At 37.8% G+C, this 13,692-nt stretch overlaps 1 pseudogene; it reads right to left on the bottom strand.

Annotated features, from left to right (window-relative positions):
- Positions 1–5,720: 5,720 nt before the first annotated feature.
- LOC101328689 (electron transfer flavoprotein subunit beta-like) lies at positions 5,721–13,142 on the bottom strand (annotated as a pseudogene).
- Between the last annotated feature and the right edge of the window lie 550 nt (positions 13,143–13,692).

Below are 13,692 nucleotides of genomic sequence, written 5' to 3'. Positions count from 1 at the left end.
TTGTTTGGTTTTGGTATCAAGGTGATGATGGCCTTGTAGAATGAATTTGGGAGTGTTCCTCCCTCTGCTGTATTTTGGAAGAGTTTGAGAAGGATAGGTGTTAGCTCTTCTCTAAATGTTTGATAGAATTCGCCTGTGAAGCCATGTGGTCCTTGGCTTTTGTTTGTTGGAAGATTTTTAATCACAGTTTCAATTTCATTGCTTGTGATTGGTCTGTTCATATTTTCTATTTCTTCCTGATTCAGTGTTGGCATGTTGTGCATTTCTAAGAATTTGTCCATTTCTTCCAGGTTTTCTATTTTATTGGCATAGAGTTGCTTGTAGTAATCTCTCATGATCTTTTGTATTTCTGCAGTGTCAGATGTTACTTCTCCTTTTTCATTTCCAATTCTATTTATTTGAGTCTTCTCCCGTTTTTTCTTGATGTGTCTGGCTAATGGTTTATCTATTTTTTTTTATCTTCTCAAAGAACAAGCTTTTAGTTTTATTGATCTTTGCTATAGTTTCCTTCATTTCTTTTTCATTTATTTCTGAACTGATTTTTATGATTTCTTTCCTTCTGCTAACTTTGGGGTTTTCTTTGTTCTTCTTTCTCTAATTGCTTTAGGTGCAAGGTTAAGTTGTTTATTCGAGATGTTTCCTGTTTCTTAAGGTGGGCTTGTATTGCTATAAACGTGCCTCTTAGAACTGCTTTTTCTGCATCCCATAGATTTTGGGTCATCGTGTCTCCATTGTCATTTGTTTCTAGGTATTTTTTTATTTCCTCTTTGATTTCTTCAGTGATCACTTCGTTATTAAGTAGTGTATTGTTTAGCCTCCATATGTTTGTAATTTTTACAGATATTTTCCTGTAATTGATTTCTAGTCTCATAGCATTGTGGTCGGAAAAGATACATGATATAATTTCAATTTTCTTAAATTTACCAAGGCTTGATTTGTGACCCAAGTTATGATCTATCCTGGAGAATGTTCCATGAGCACTTGAGAAAAATGTGTATTCTGTTTTCTTTGGATGGAGTGCCCTATAAATATCAATTAAGTCCATCTTGTTTAATGTATCATTTAAAGCTTGTGTTTCCTTATTGATTTTTATTTTGGATGATCTGTGCATTGATGAAAGTGGGGTGTTAAAGTCCCCTACTATGAATATGTTACTGTTGATTTCCCCTTTTATTGCTCTTAGTATTTGCCTTATGTATTGAGGTGTTCCTATGTTGGGTGTATAAATGTTTACAATTTTTATATCTTCTTCTTGGATTGATCCCTTGATCATTATGTAGTGTCCTTCTTTGTCTCTTCTAATAGTTTTTATTTTAAAGTTTATTTTGTCTGATATGAGAATTGCTACTCCAGCTTTCTTTTGGTTTCCATTTGCATGGAATATCTTTTTCCATCCCCTTACTTTCAATCTGTATGTGTCTCTAGGTCTGAAGTGGGTCTCTTGTAGACAGCATATATATGGGTCTTGTTTTTCTATCCATTCAACCAATCTGTGTCTTTTGGTGGGAACATTTAGTGCATTTACATTTAAGGTAATTATTGATATGTATGTTCCTATTCCCATTTTCTAAATTGTTTTGGGTTTGTTACTGTAGGTCTTTTCCTTCTCTTGTGTTTCTTGCCTAAAGAAGTTCCTTTAGCATTTGTTGTAAAGCTGGTTTGATGGTGCTGAACTCTTTCAGCTTTTGCTTGTCTGTAAAGGTTTTAATTTCTCCATCAAATCTGAATGAGGTCCTTGCTGGGTAGAGTAATCTTGGTTGCAGGTTTTTCTCCTTCATCACTTTAAATATGCCCTGCCACTCCCTTCTGGCTTGCAGAGTTTCTGCTGAAAGATCAGCTGTTAACCTTATGGGGATTCCCTTGTGTGTTATTTGTTGTTTTTCCCTTGCTGCTTTTAATATGCTTTCTTTGTATTTAATTTTTGACAGTTTGATTAATATGTGTCTTGGTATATTTCTCCTTGGATTTATCCTGTATGGGACTCTCTGTGCTTCCTGCACTTGATTAACTATTTCCTTTCCCATAGTAGGGGTGTTTTCAACCATAATCTCTTTAAATATTTTCTCAGTCCCTTTCTTTTTCTCTTCTTCTTCTGGAAACCCTACAATTCGAATGTTGGTGCATTTAATGTTGTCCCAGAGGTCTCTGAGACTGTCCTCAGTTCTTTTCATTCTTTTTTCTTTATTCTGCTCTGCTGTAGTTATTCCCACTATTTTGTCTTCCAGGTCACTTATCCGTTCTTCTGCCTCAGTTATTCTGCTATTGATCCCATCTAGAGTATTTTTCATTTCACTTATTGTGTTGTTCATTGTTGTTTGTTTCATCTTTGGTTCTTCTATATCCTTGTTAAATGTTTCTTGCATTTTGTTGCGATTTTGTTTTTATTCAGGTATAATAGGCTGACAGATCAGGGAACAATTGTCATTGAAAAGATAATTTTTACTCACAATTCCCAGCAGGATGGGGTGTGTCACCCCACACAGTGACACATGGGGAAGCACCAGTGTTGGTCAGGAGGCAAAAGGAGTGAAGGGAAAGCATGGACAAGAGTCTTCTTTGTAGTTTTTGCCAGAAGGAATAGATGAGGGTGAGCAGGCTTACAGTTGGATAGTTTAAGTAATGTCAACAGACTCTTGGCTACTGGGATTATCACTAGATGTCCAGTACCTGGCTTTGGTTGATTATGGGCAGGGATGCAGCATTCCCCACTGCCTGAGCCTGATAAAAGAAGGCAGGTGGGAGTATGGACTCAGGATTAGTTGGTTTTGCATATCAGAGACTTACAGGCAAATTGTCTGCTATCTCTACAAATTCACTAAGTCTGGGGGTTAAGCCCCTCCCTGGATGTGTAGGCCCTAAGATATCAAGGTATCATAAAATACAGAAAATAACAACACATGATTACTATACTTTACCATTCATCTGCTGTCTGCCAAATTTTGGTGGTCCAATATTAATGCTATAATGTAAAGGATTTACATTTAGTTGATCACAATAGCAAAGTGATTTAAAATGTGAAAGTTCAACTGCCTGGGTTTGAATGCTAGTTTCACCACTTGTTAGCCCCATATGATCATCTCTAAAAGTCAATGTTCCTGTTTGTATAAGGGGAACAATAATAGTTCTTACTTGATATATTTGTTTTAACATTAAATATGGTAATGTGCCTAAACTAATTAGCCCAGTATCTGATACATAGTGAGTTTTCAGTAGATATTAATTATTATCATTACTATCATCATTAATAACATTGTAATTTCCAAGTCCCAGAACTGCTGTTTAAGCCTTTCCACATTTTTATGTTCCTATCATGTTTCAGAGCAAGACAACCATAAAGTTGAATGAGATTTTATTTGAAAAAAATGAAAGAGGAAAAGTAAATACAGTAAATAAAATGGTATTATAAGAAGGGATGTGATCAGGAGGGAGAGGAAGAGGACAGAAATTGGATGAGATGAATGTGAATGGCACCTTGTTTGGGACCTCTCCACACTCCATGCCTATGCATCTTCCTCCCTAAATAGTTTGGGACCCAGCTACACATCACAACATCTCAATAATATCTGTATGTTTCCTTCCATAGTGTATGAATCCCATAGATTCTGAGCTCCTTCAGGATAATCCAGGCTCAGGGCAGGTGTGAAAATCAGAGTAATCATACTCTGCATCTCTAATTAGCATCAATAACAGTATCAATAATAGCAACAAAACAGAGTATCAATAACAGTGTTAAAGGATGAAAAAAATGTGTTGAAGCAGGAAATGTCATAAAATGTGGAAATGCTCTGTTCTGGTGATAGCTGAGACTTAGTTTATATATGAGACTCAGTTTTTTGTTTTTCAGCGGGTTTAGTAAATCTGGTGAAGGCATTTTGTTATTTTTTTTTCCTCTGCAGTTTCCACTTTGTCAGGATGAGCAGAGTTGCAGATTCCTTAAGCTTCTGCATCTAGAATGCCAAGAGCATTATGATCAATTTGTCACTTTGTTTCCACTGAAACTGTTAGAAATTAGAAGGCTTAGTCCCTTATTTTCACTACCCTTGTGCATACTTTTTTAGGTAAACAAGCATTAGGACCTTTTGCCCTTAAACTTCTGCTTTCCTTCCCCTATCACTTCAAGCCATTATAAATACTCTTAACACTTAAACACATATTCCCTTTAACAGAGACCTACACACTGCCTTCTGGTTTATTTCCTTTATAATCACTTTTTTTATTTTCTCCTGGCTGCTCCAGTGCCCCATCCCTAGCTAGGTTGTGTTGTGAGTGAGGTGTGTGTTTGGAGGGATGGAAAACAGAACTGTGACCTCCTGCTGGATGGACTTTTTACCTGCTGCTCTTCTGATTATTTGTGCTGGGATGAGGCAGCTCTTAAAAAGAGCTAGGATTAAGGCTGCTCAGAGGGAAACTGAACTGGGTATCAAGAGAACACAGGAGAAAATCGATGAATTACTGACTTACTTACCTCACCTCAGTAGCATATTTAGAAACTCCAGTCTTTCCAAATTTATCATATCTGGCAAGTCTCCCTCTATATCTATCACAGTAGAAGAAGAGAAGGCCAAATGAAATTTCTGATCCTAGAGATAGTGCTTTCTTCATGGGCTTTATATAATATATTTGTTGACAGCCTCCTGTTGTGCAATTTCCTCTAACTCCAAAGATATTTCTTAGATCAAATCCAAGGTTATTATTTAGGAAAAGAAAGCACACACTTTTCTTTTAGAAAAATGGATAATTCCTTCACTGTCCCAGTTCCATTTCTGGTAGTGGGAGAATAAAAAGGCTGGGCAAAGAGAAGGGCAGTAAGAGGTGGCAGGTGGACTTGGGTCAGAGTGGACAGCAGATGTAGTGTTGGAGAGCAAGCCCATGGCAAGAGCAGGCCCCTCCTCCTTCTTGCTTTCTCTTCAAGCCTTAAAAGACATTCTTTTAGTTTTTCAGATAGTAATCTATTTAAGCCACTTCATAATTTTATGAGATAGATGCTATTTTTAGTTTTTTTTTTCAGATAAGCCACCTGATATTTATCAACTTTAAGCACCTTGTCCAACATAATTCCAAAGTTGAGATGAATCTTTAACGAGTATTCCCAGTAGTTAAAAACTGCCAAAGTGAATGTTATTAGATACTCTCTGCCAAATATTGATATTTAGTAAGTAGTTGGATACATGTATCTCGGTTTCAAAGGAAATGTTTGGGCTACAAATATAAATTTAGGAGCCAGTCATGGAACAGAATGAGAGCACTTATGAATTAATATAGGTAGAAAATAAAGAGATTATATCTAGAGACAATACTGCCCTTGTGTCAGAGGTTGCTTTTGAATTCTGATCCTATTTCTTAACCATTAGAATAAACTTGGATATGATACATACTACTCTAAAAATTAAATTGTGAGAGGCAGCATATTAAAAGTGTTAAGAACATAGATTTCCAGCTCTGCCACTGTGTGAAGGTAAACAAATTATTTAAATTTTCTAAGTATCATTTTTCCTCATCCACAAAATGGAAAAAAATAATTATAGTTACTTCAGAAGGTTATTTTGAATTTTTATAGAAATTAATATTTAGTGAATTTATGCTATTTATTAAGTCCCTGTAAATTCTAATATTTTTCTTTAATGTAATTGGTAAGAGTACTTACCACATACCCTTAAGAAATAAATAAAATAAAGCATATATAAGTACTAAATAAATATTAACTCTTTTTTGGAAAGGGCTCAAATGCACCCAATCTCCCTCAGCTTGACCACCAGGTCTTCTGTGGTCTCCACCTTGACACCGGCCCTGTGCTGAGGTGGGTCTTCCAAGCTAATCACAGAGAACTTGGAGGTCAGGTCCATGCCCATGTCCCCAGCCTTGATCACCTCGATCTTCTTCTTGGCTTTCGTGATGTTGGGCAACGTATCACAGTGGGGCTCGTTGAGCTACAGGTCAGCAGTCACCACACCAGGCAGCTTCAGGAGCAGGGTCTCCAGGCCTCCATCAATCTCCTGCTCCCCTTTCACCTTGTCCCCTTCCAGCCTCACCTGGGAGATGAATGTGCCCTGTGGCCAGTCCAGAAACCCAGCTGTCAACTGCCCTGCCTGGTTACAATTATCATCGATGGCCTGCTTGCTCAGGTCTACCTTCCCCTTCTCTGCCAGTTTGGCCAGGACCCAGGCCACCTGCAGGGGACCCAGGAGATCTGCCTATGCAGCCCGCACCTCCACGTGGATGCCTTGACCTGCACCCATGGCCAGAGTGGTGCAGATGGTCTCCTGGCACTGGGAAGGCCCGCAGCTGACGGCAATGATTTCCTTCACCAGCTTTTTCTCCTTGAGCTGCACGGCCTCCTCCACGGCGATCTAGCAGAAGGGGTTCATGGAGCGCTTCACACAGTCTGACCGCACCCGTCCTGTCGGGCTTCACCAGGATCTACTCAGCCGGGAGGGAACTGGCAGGGTCAGGGGGAAGCAGGCGAGAAGGCAGGTGTGGGGGTAGGGGGTGGCCGAGACGCCAAGCCTCGCCCAGGCTGGATGGGGCCCAGAGGGATGTGGAAAGGGGCAGGACCTTGTCCAGGGTCCCACAGCTTCAGGGACAGAGAGGGTTAGAATTCACAGGTGGGTGGAGGCCACCTTTGCACTCAGACATTCACTGAGCACCAGGGACATCTGACATGCTCGTCCTACTCTGTGGCTGCTCCTTGGGCCTGAAAGAGTGTTTCAGTTTTTTCTTTACCATAACCCATAGCAAGAGGCACATTTTACAATATTCCCAAGTGTATTATAAATGCACACATACATTTATATAGAAACATAAATACCACGGCAATATGAGGTTCGATGATGAATTCTAACCCTTGCATTATACACCTTACCCTGACATTTTCTATTCTTTTTTTCAAATTAATTAATTATTTTTTTAACATCTTTATTGGAGTATAATTGCTTTACTTTGTGTTAGTTTCTGCTGCATAACAAAGTGAATCAGTTATATGCATACATATATCCCCATATCCCTTCCCTCTTGCAACTTGCTCCCTCCCACCCTCCCTATCCCACCTCTTTAGGTGGTCACAAAGCACCCAGCTGATCTCCCTGTGCTATGCGACTACTTCCCACTAGTTATCTATTTTACATTTGGTAGTGTATATGTGTCCAAGCCACTCTTTCACTTCCTCCCAGCTTACCCTGCCTCCTCCCCGCGTCCCTAAGTCCATTCTCTATGTCTGTGTCTTTATTCCTGTCATGCCCTTAGGTTCTTCAGAACCACTTTTTTTTTTTAGATTCCATATGTATGTGTTAACATACGGTATTTGTTTTTCTCTTTCTGACTTACTTCACTCTGTCTGACAGATTCTATGTCCATCCACCTCACTACAAATAATTCCATTTTGTTTATTTTATAGCTGAGTAATATTCCATTGTATATATGTGGCATGTCTTCTTTATCCATACATCTGTCAATGGACTTGGGTTGCTTCCATGTCCTGGCAAATGTAAATAGTGCTGCAATGAACACTGTGGTACATGACTCTATTTGAATTATAGTTTTCTCAGGGTATATGCCCAGTAGCAGGATTGTTGGGTCATATGGTAGTTCTATATTTGTTTTTTTTTTAAGGAAACTCCATAATGTTCTCCATAGTGGCTGTATCAATTTACATTCCCACCAACAGTGCAAGAGGGTTCCCTTTCCTCCATATCCTCTCCAGCATTTATTGTTTGTAGAGTTTTGATGGTGGTCATTCTGACTGGTGTGAGGTGATACCTCATTGTAGTTTTGATTTGCATTTCTCTAATGATTAGTTATGTTGAGCATCCTATCCTGTGTTTGCTGGCAATCTGTATATCTTCTTTAGAGAAATGTCTATTTAGTTCTTCTGCCCATTTTTGTATTGGGTTGTTTGCTTTTTATATTAAGCTGCATGAGCTGCTTGTATATTTTGGAGATTAATCCTTTGTCAGTTGCTTCCTTTGCAAATATTTTCTCCCATTCTGAGGGTTGTCTATTCATCTTGTTTATGGTTTCCTTTGTTGTGAAAAAGCTTTTAAGTTTTATTCAGTCCCATTTGCTTATTTTTGCTTTTATTTCCATTTCTCTAGGAGGTGGGGCAAAAAAGATCTTGCTGTGATTTATATCATAGAATGTTCTGCCTATGTTTTCCTCTAAGAGCTTTATAGTGTCTGGCCTTACATTTAGGTCTTCAATCCATTTTGAGTTTTTTTTTTTTTGGTATGGTATTAAGGAGTGGTCTAATTTCATTCTTTTACATGTATCTGTCCAGTTTTTCCAGCACCATTATTGAAGAGGCTGTCTTTTCTCCATTGTATATTCTTGCCTCCATTATCAAAGATAAGGTGACCATATGTGCATGGGTTTATCTCTGGGCTTTCTATCCTGTTCCATTGAACTATATTTCTGTTTCTGTTCCAGTACCATACTCTCTTGATTACTGTAGCTTTGTAGTATAGTCTGAAGTCACTGAGGCTGATTCCTCCACCTCTGTTTTTCTTTCTCAAGATGGCTTTGGCTATTCGGGGTCTTTTGTGTTTCCATACAAATTGTGAAATTTTTTGTTCTAGTTCTGTGAAAAATGCCACTGGTAGTTTCACAGTGATTGTATTGAATCTGTAGATTGCTTGGGGTAGTATAGTCATTTTCACAATGTTGATTTTTTCAAATCCAAGAACATGGTATATCTCTCCATCTTTTTGATTCATCTTTAATTTCTTTCATCAGTATCTTATAGTTTTCTGCATACAGGTCTTTTGTCTCCCCAAGGAGGTTTATTCCTAGGTATTTTATTCTTTTTGTTGCAATGGTAAATGGGAGTGTTTCCTTAATTTCTCTTTCAGATTTTTCATCATTGGTGTATATGAATGAAAGAGATTTCTGTGCATTAATTTTGTATCCTGCCACTTTACCAAATTCATTAATTAGCTCTAGTAGTTTTCTGGTAGCATCTTTAGGATTCTCTATGTATAGTACATGTATCTGCAAACAGTCAAAGCTTTACTTCTTCTTTTCCAATTTGGATTCCTTTTATTTCTTTTTCTTCTCTGATTGTTGTGGCTAAAACTTCCATAACTGTGTTGAATAATAGTAGTGAGAGTGTGCAACCTTGTTTTGTTCCTGATCTTAGTGGAAATGGTTTCTTTTTTTCACCATTGAGAATGACGTTGGCTGTGGGTTTGTCATATATGACCTTTATTATGTTGAGGTAAGTTCCCTCTATGCCTACTTTCTGGACAGTTTTTATCATAAATCAGTGTTATAGTTTGTCAAAAGCTTTTTCTGCATCTATTGAGATTATCATATGGTTTTTATCCTTCAATTTGTTAATATAGCATATCACATTGATTGATTTGCATATATTGAAGAATCTTTGCATTCCTGGGAAAAATCCCACATGATCATGGTGTATGATCCTTTTAATTTGCTGCTGGATTCTGTTTGCTAGTATTTTGTTGAGGATTTTTGCATCTATATTCATCAGTGATATTGCCTGTAGTTTTCTTTTTTTGTTACATCTTTGTCTTGTGTTGGTATCAGGGTGATGGTGGCCTCGTAAAATGAGTTTGGGAGCATTCCTCCCTCTGCTATATTTTGGAAGAGTTGGAGAAGGATAGGTGTTAGATCTTCCCTAAATGTTTCATGGAATTCACCTCTGAAGCCATCTGGTTCTGGACTTTTGTTTGTTGGAAGATTTTTAGTCACAGTTTCAATTTCAGTGCTTGTGATTGGTCTGTTCATATTTTCTATTTCTTCCTGGTTCAATCTTGGAAGGTTGTGTTTTTCTAAGAATTTGTCCATTTCTTCCAGGGTGTCCATTTTATTGGCATATAGTTGCTTGTAGTAATTTCTCATGATCCTTTGTATTTCTGCAGTGTCAGTTGTTACTTCTCCTTTCTCATTTCTAATTCTATTGATTTTAGTCTTCTCCCTTTTTATCTTGATGAGTCTGGCTAAAGGTTTATCAATTTTGTTTATTTTCTCAAAGAATCAGCTTTTAGTTTTGTTTATCTTTTCTATTGTTTTCTTCATTTATTTTTCAGTTATTTCTCATGTGATCTTCATGATTTTTTCTGCAAACTTTCTTTGTTGTTGTTGTTCTTTTTCTGTTTGCTTTAGGTGTAAGGTTAGGTTGTTTATTTGATATTTTTCTTGTTTCTTTAGGTAGGATTGTATTGCAATAAACTTGCCTCTTAGAACTGCTTTTGCTGTATCAAATAGGTTTTGGTTATTCATGTTTTCATTGTCATTTGTCTCTAGGTATTTTTTGACTTCCTCTTTGATTTCTTCAGTGATTTCTTGGGTATTTAGTAGCATATTGTTTAGCCTCTCTGTGTTTGTAATTTTTACAGATTTTTTCCTGTAATTGATATCTAGTCTCATAGTGCTGTTGTCAGAAAAGATACTTGATATGACTTCAATTTTCTTAAATTAACCAAGGCTTGATTTGTGACCCAAGACACGATCTATCCTGGAGAATGTTCCATGAACACTTGAGAAGAAAGTGTATTTTGTTCTTTTTGGGTGGAATATCCTATAAATATCAATTAAGTCCATCTTGTTTAATGTGTCATTTAAAGCTTGTTTTTCCTTATTTATTTTCATTTTGGATGATGTTTCCATTGGTGAAAGTGGGGTGTTTAAGTCCCCTCCTATGATTGTGTTACTGTCGATTTCCCGTTTTATGGTTGTTAGCATTTGCCTTATGTATTGAGGTGCTCCTGTGTTGGGTGCATAAATATTTAAAATTGTTTTATCTTTTTCTTGGATTGATCCCTTGATCATTACATAGGTCCTTCTTTGTCTCTTGTAAAAACCTTTATTTTAAAGTCTAATTTTGTGTGATATGAGAATTGCTACTCCAGCTTTCTTTTGATTTCTATTTGGATAGAATATCTTTTTCCATCCCCTCACTTTCAGTCTGTAGGTCTGAAGTAGGTCTCTTTTATTTATTTTTATTTTTATTTTTTTTTTACGGTACGCGGGCCTCTCACTGTTGTGGCCTCTCCCGCCATGGAGCACAGGCTCCGGACGCGCAGTCTCAGCGGCCATGGCTCACGGGCCCAGCCGCTCCGCGGCATGTGGGATCCTCACAGACCGGGGCACGAACCCGTGTCCCCTGCATCGGCAGGCGGACTCTCAACCACTGCGCCACCAGGGAAGCCCCTGAAGTAGGTCTCTTTTAGATGGAGTATATACAGGTCTTGTTTTTGTATACATTCAGCCAGTCTATATCTTCTGGTTGGAGCATTTAATCCACTTAAATTTAAGGTAATTATTGATATATATGTTCCTACTGCCATATTCTTAATTGTTTTGAGTTTGTTTTTGTAGTTCTTTTCCTTCTCTTGCGTTTTCTGCTTAGAGAAGTTCCTTTAGCATTTTTTTGTAATGCTGGTTTGGTGATGCTGAATTCTCTTAGCTTTTGCTTGTCTCTAAAGCTTTTAATTTCTCTGTCAAATCTGAATGATATCCTTGCTGGGTAGAGTAATCTTAGTTGTAAGTGTTTCCCTTTCATCACTTTATATGTCCTGCCACTTCCTTCTGGCTTGCAGAGTTTCTGCTGAAAGATCGGCTGTTAATGCTATGGGGATTCCCTTGTATGCTGTTTGTTGCTTTTCCCTTGCTGCTTTCAAGATTTTTTCTTTTTATTTAATTTTTGATAATTGTTTAATATATGTCTTGGCATGTTTCTCATTGGATTTGTCCTCTATGTGACTCTGTGCTTCCTGGACTTGATCAACTATTTCCTGTCCCATATTAGGGAAGTTTTCAACTATAATCTCTTCAAATAATTTCTCTATCCCTTTCTTTTTCTCTTCTTCTTCTGGGACCCCTATAATTCGAATGTTGGTGTGTTTAATGTCCCATAGGTCTCTGAGACTGTCCTCAATTCTTTTCATTCTTTTTCTTTATTCTGCTCTTCGGTAATTGTTTCCACTATTTTACCTTCCAAGTCACCTAACCATTCTTCTGATTCAGTTATTCTGCTATTGTTTCTTTCTAGTGAATTTTTAATTTCATTTATTATGTTGTTCATCATTGTTTGTTTTTTCTTTAGTTCTTCTAGGTCCTTATTAAACATTTCTTGTATTTTCTCCATTCTACTTCCAAGATTTTGGATCATCTTTACTATCATTACTCTGAATTATTTTTCAGTTAGACTGCCTATTTCTTCTTCATTTGTTTGGTCTGTTGGGTTTTTACCTGGCTCTTTCATGTGCTGCATATTTCTCTGTCTTCACATTTTGTTTAACTTACTGTGCTTTTCTCAGGCTGCAGGTTCGTAGTTCATGTTGCTTTTGGTGTCTGCCCCCAGTGGGTAAGGTATTTTCAGTGGGTCATGTAGGCTTCCCTGTGGAGGGGACTGGTGCCTGTGTTCTGGTGCATGAGGCTGGATCTTGTCTTTCTGGTGGGCAGGACCACTTCAAGTCTTGTGTTTTGAGGTGTCTGTGAACTTATTATGATTTTTGGCAGCCTTTCTGCTAATGTGTGGTTTTGTGTTCCTGTCTTGCTAATTGTTTCACATGGGGTGTCCAGCACTGGAGCTTGCTGGTCATTGAGTAGAGCTGGGTCTTTGCATTGAGATGGCAATCTCTGGCTGAGCTCTCACCAACTGATATTAAAAGGGGCCGGGAGGTCTCTGGTGGACCAATATCCTGAACTCTACTCTCCCACCCAGAGGTTCAGGCCTTACAGCCAGCTGGAGCACCAAGCCCCTGCCAGCCACATAGCCTTAGTAAGCTGAGACACCAAGTCGGGAGTAGGAAAAATAGTGTCACATACTTTCCTCACCAATTCTTGGATACTTATTTGGAAAAAAATGACAAAAATATAAATAAAAGATTATGCACAATACCTTGAAGGAAGCCTGTGCCTGTGTGGGGCCCTAGATCTTATGCATCATTAGCTTCATTGTCCATCAGCCTCTGGGAGATAACCAAGCAGAAGACAGGGATGAGAGTCCTCTGGCACAGGCCACAGCAATTACAGGCAGTGTGATGCCCGACAGAGGGAGATACAAGAGGCAGCTGCTGAGGAGAGCTGGAATCAGACCATGTATAAATTTATAATCCATGACAAGGAATCTTCACAACAAAGTCAATGACCTTCTTGACAGCCATAATTGCATGCAGCTCCACCATCTTCCTTCTGCAGCAACCCTATTAACTTGTTTTTAATAAAATATTTTACATGGTGATTACTATGCCATGCATAACGAGATACATTCTTAATTTATTACATTCTTTTACATAAACAAGCATAATCATAGTTTGTGTAAATGAATAATTCTTCCCTCACTTCAAGATCTATCCTTTTGATAACTCCTGAAAGGCATAGACAAGTGGCTCAAAAACAAAACTGACATTTTAAATATCCTTTGACCTTGCCATGAACTTCAGTATATTTTTATTCTCTTGATTCTTTCAATTGAATCACTTCAGATATTTAAATGAAGTTTGTTTTAGTTGATGCATAATTCATTGAAAATATCCAATGTATGATGACATATTGAATTTAAAATATTTTAGACCTTTCACTTTTCCTTTTATGTCTAATGTTTGCTTTAATAAATATTCTACCTTTTTCCATACATAATAAGTGATCTCCATTTCCAGTTTACAGATTTGGCTGGATTAAATGCCATCTTCTACAACCTTATATTTGGTAGTTTTGAAAATCTTTTCCCAAATT

This window comes from Tursiops truncatus, chromosome 17, assembly GCF_011762595.2.
Source record: "Tursiops truncatus isolate mTurTru1 chromosome 17, mTurTru1.mat.Y, whole genome shotgun sequence".
NCBI lineage: Eukaryota > Metazoa > Chordata > Mammalia > Artiodactyla > Delphinidae > Tursiops > Tursiops truncatus.
Note: the sequence above shows the minus strand (reverse complement) of the source record. Positions and strands in the feature narration are given on the sequence as shown.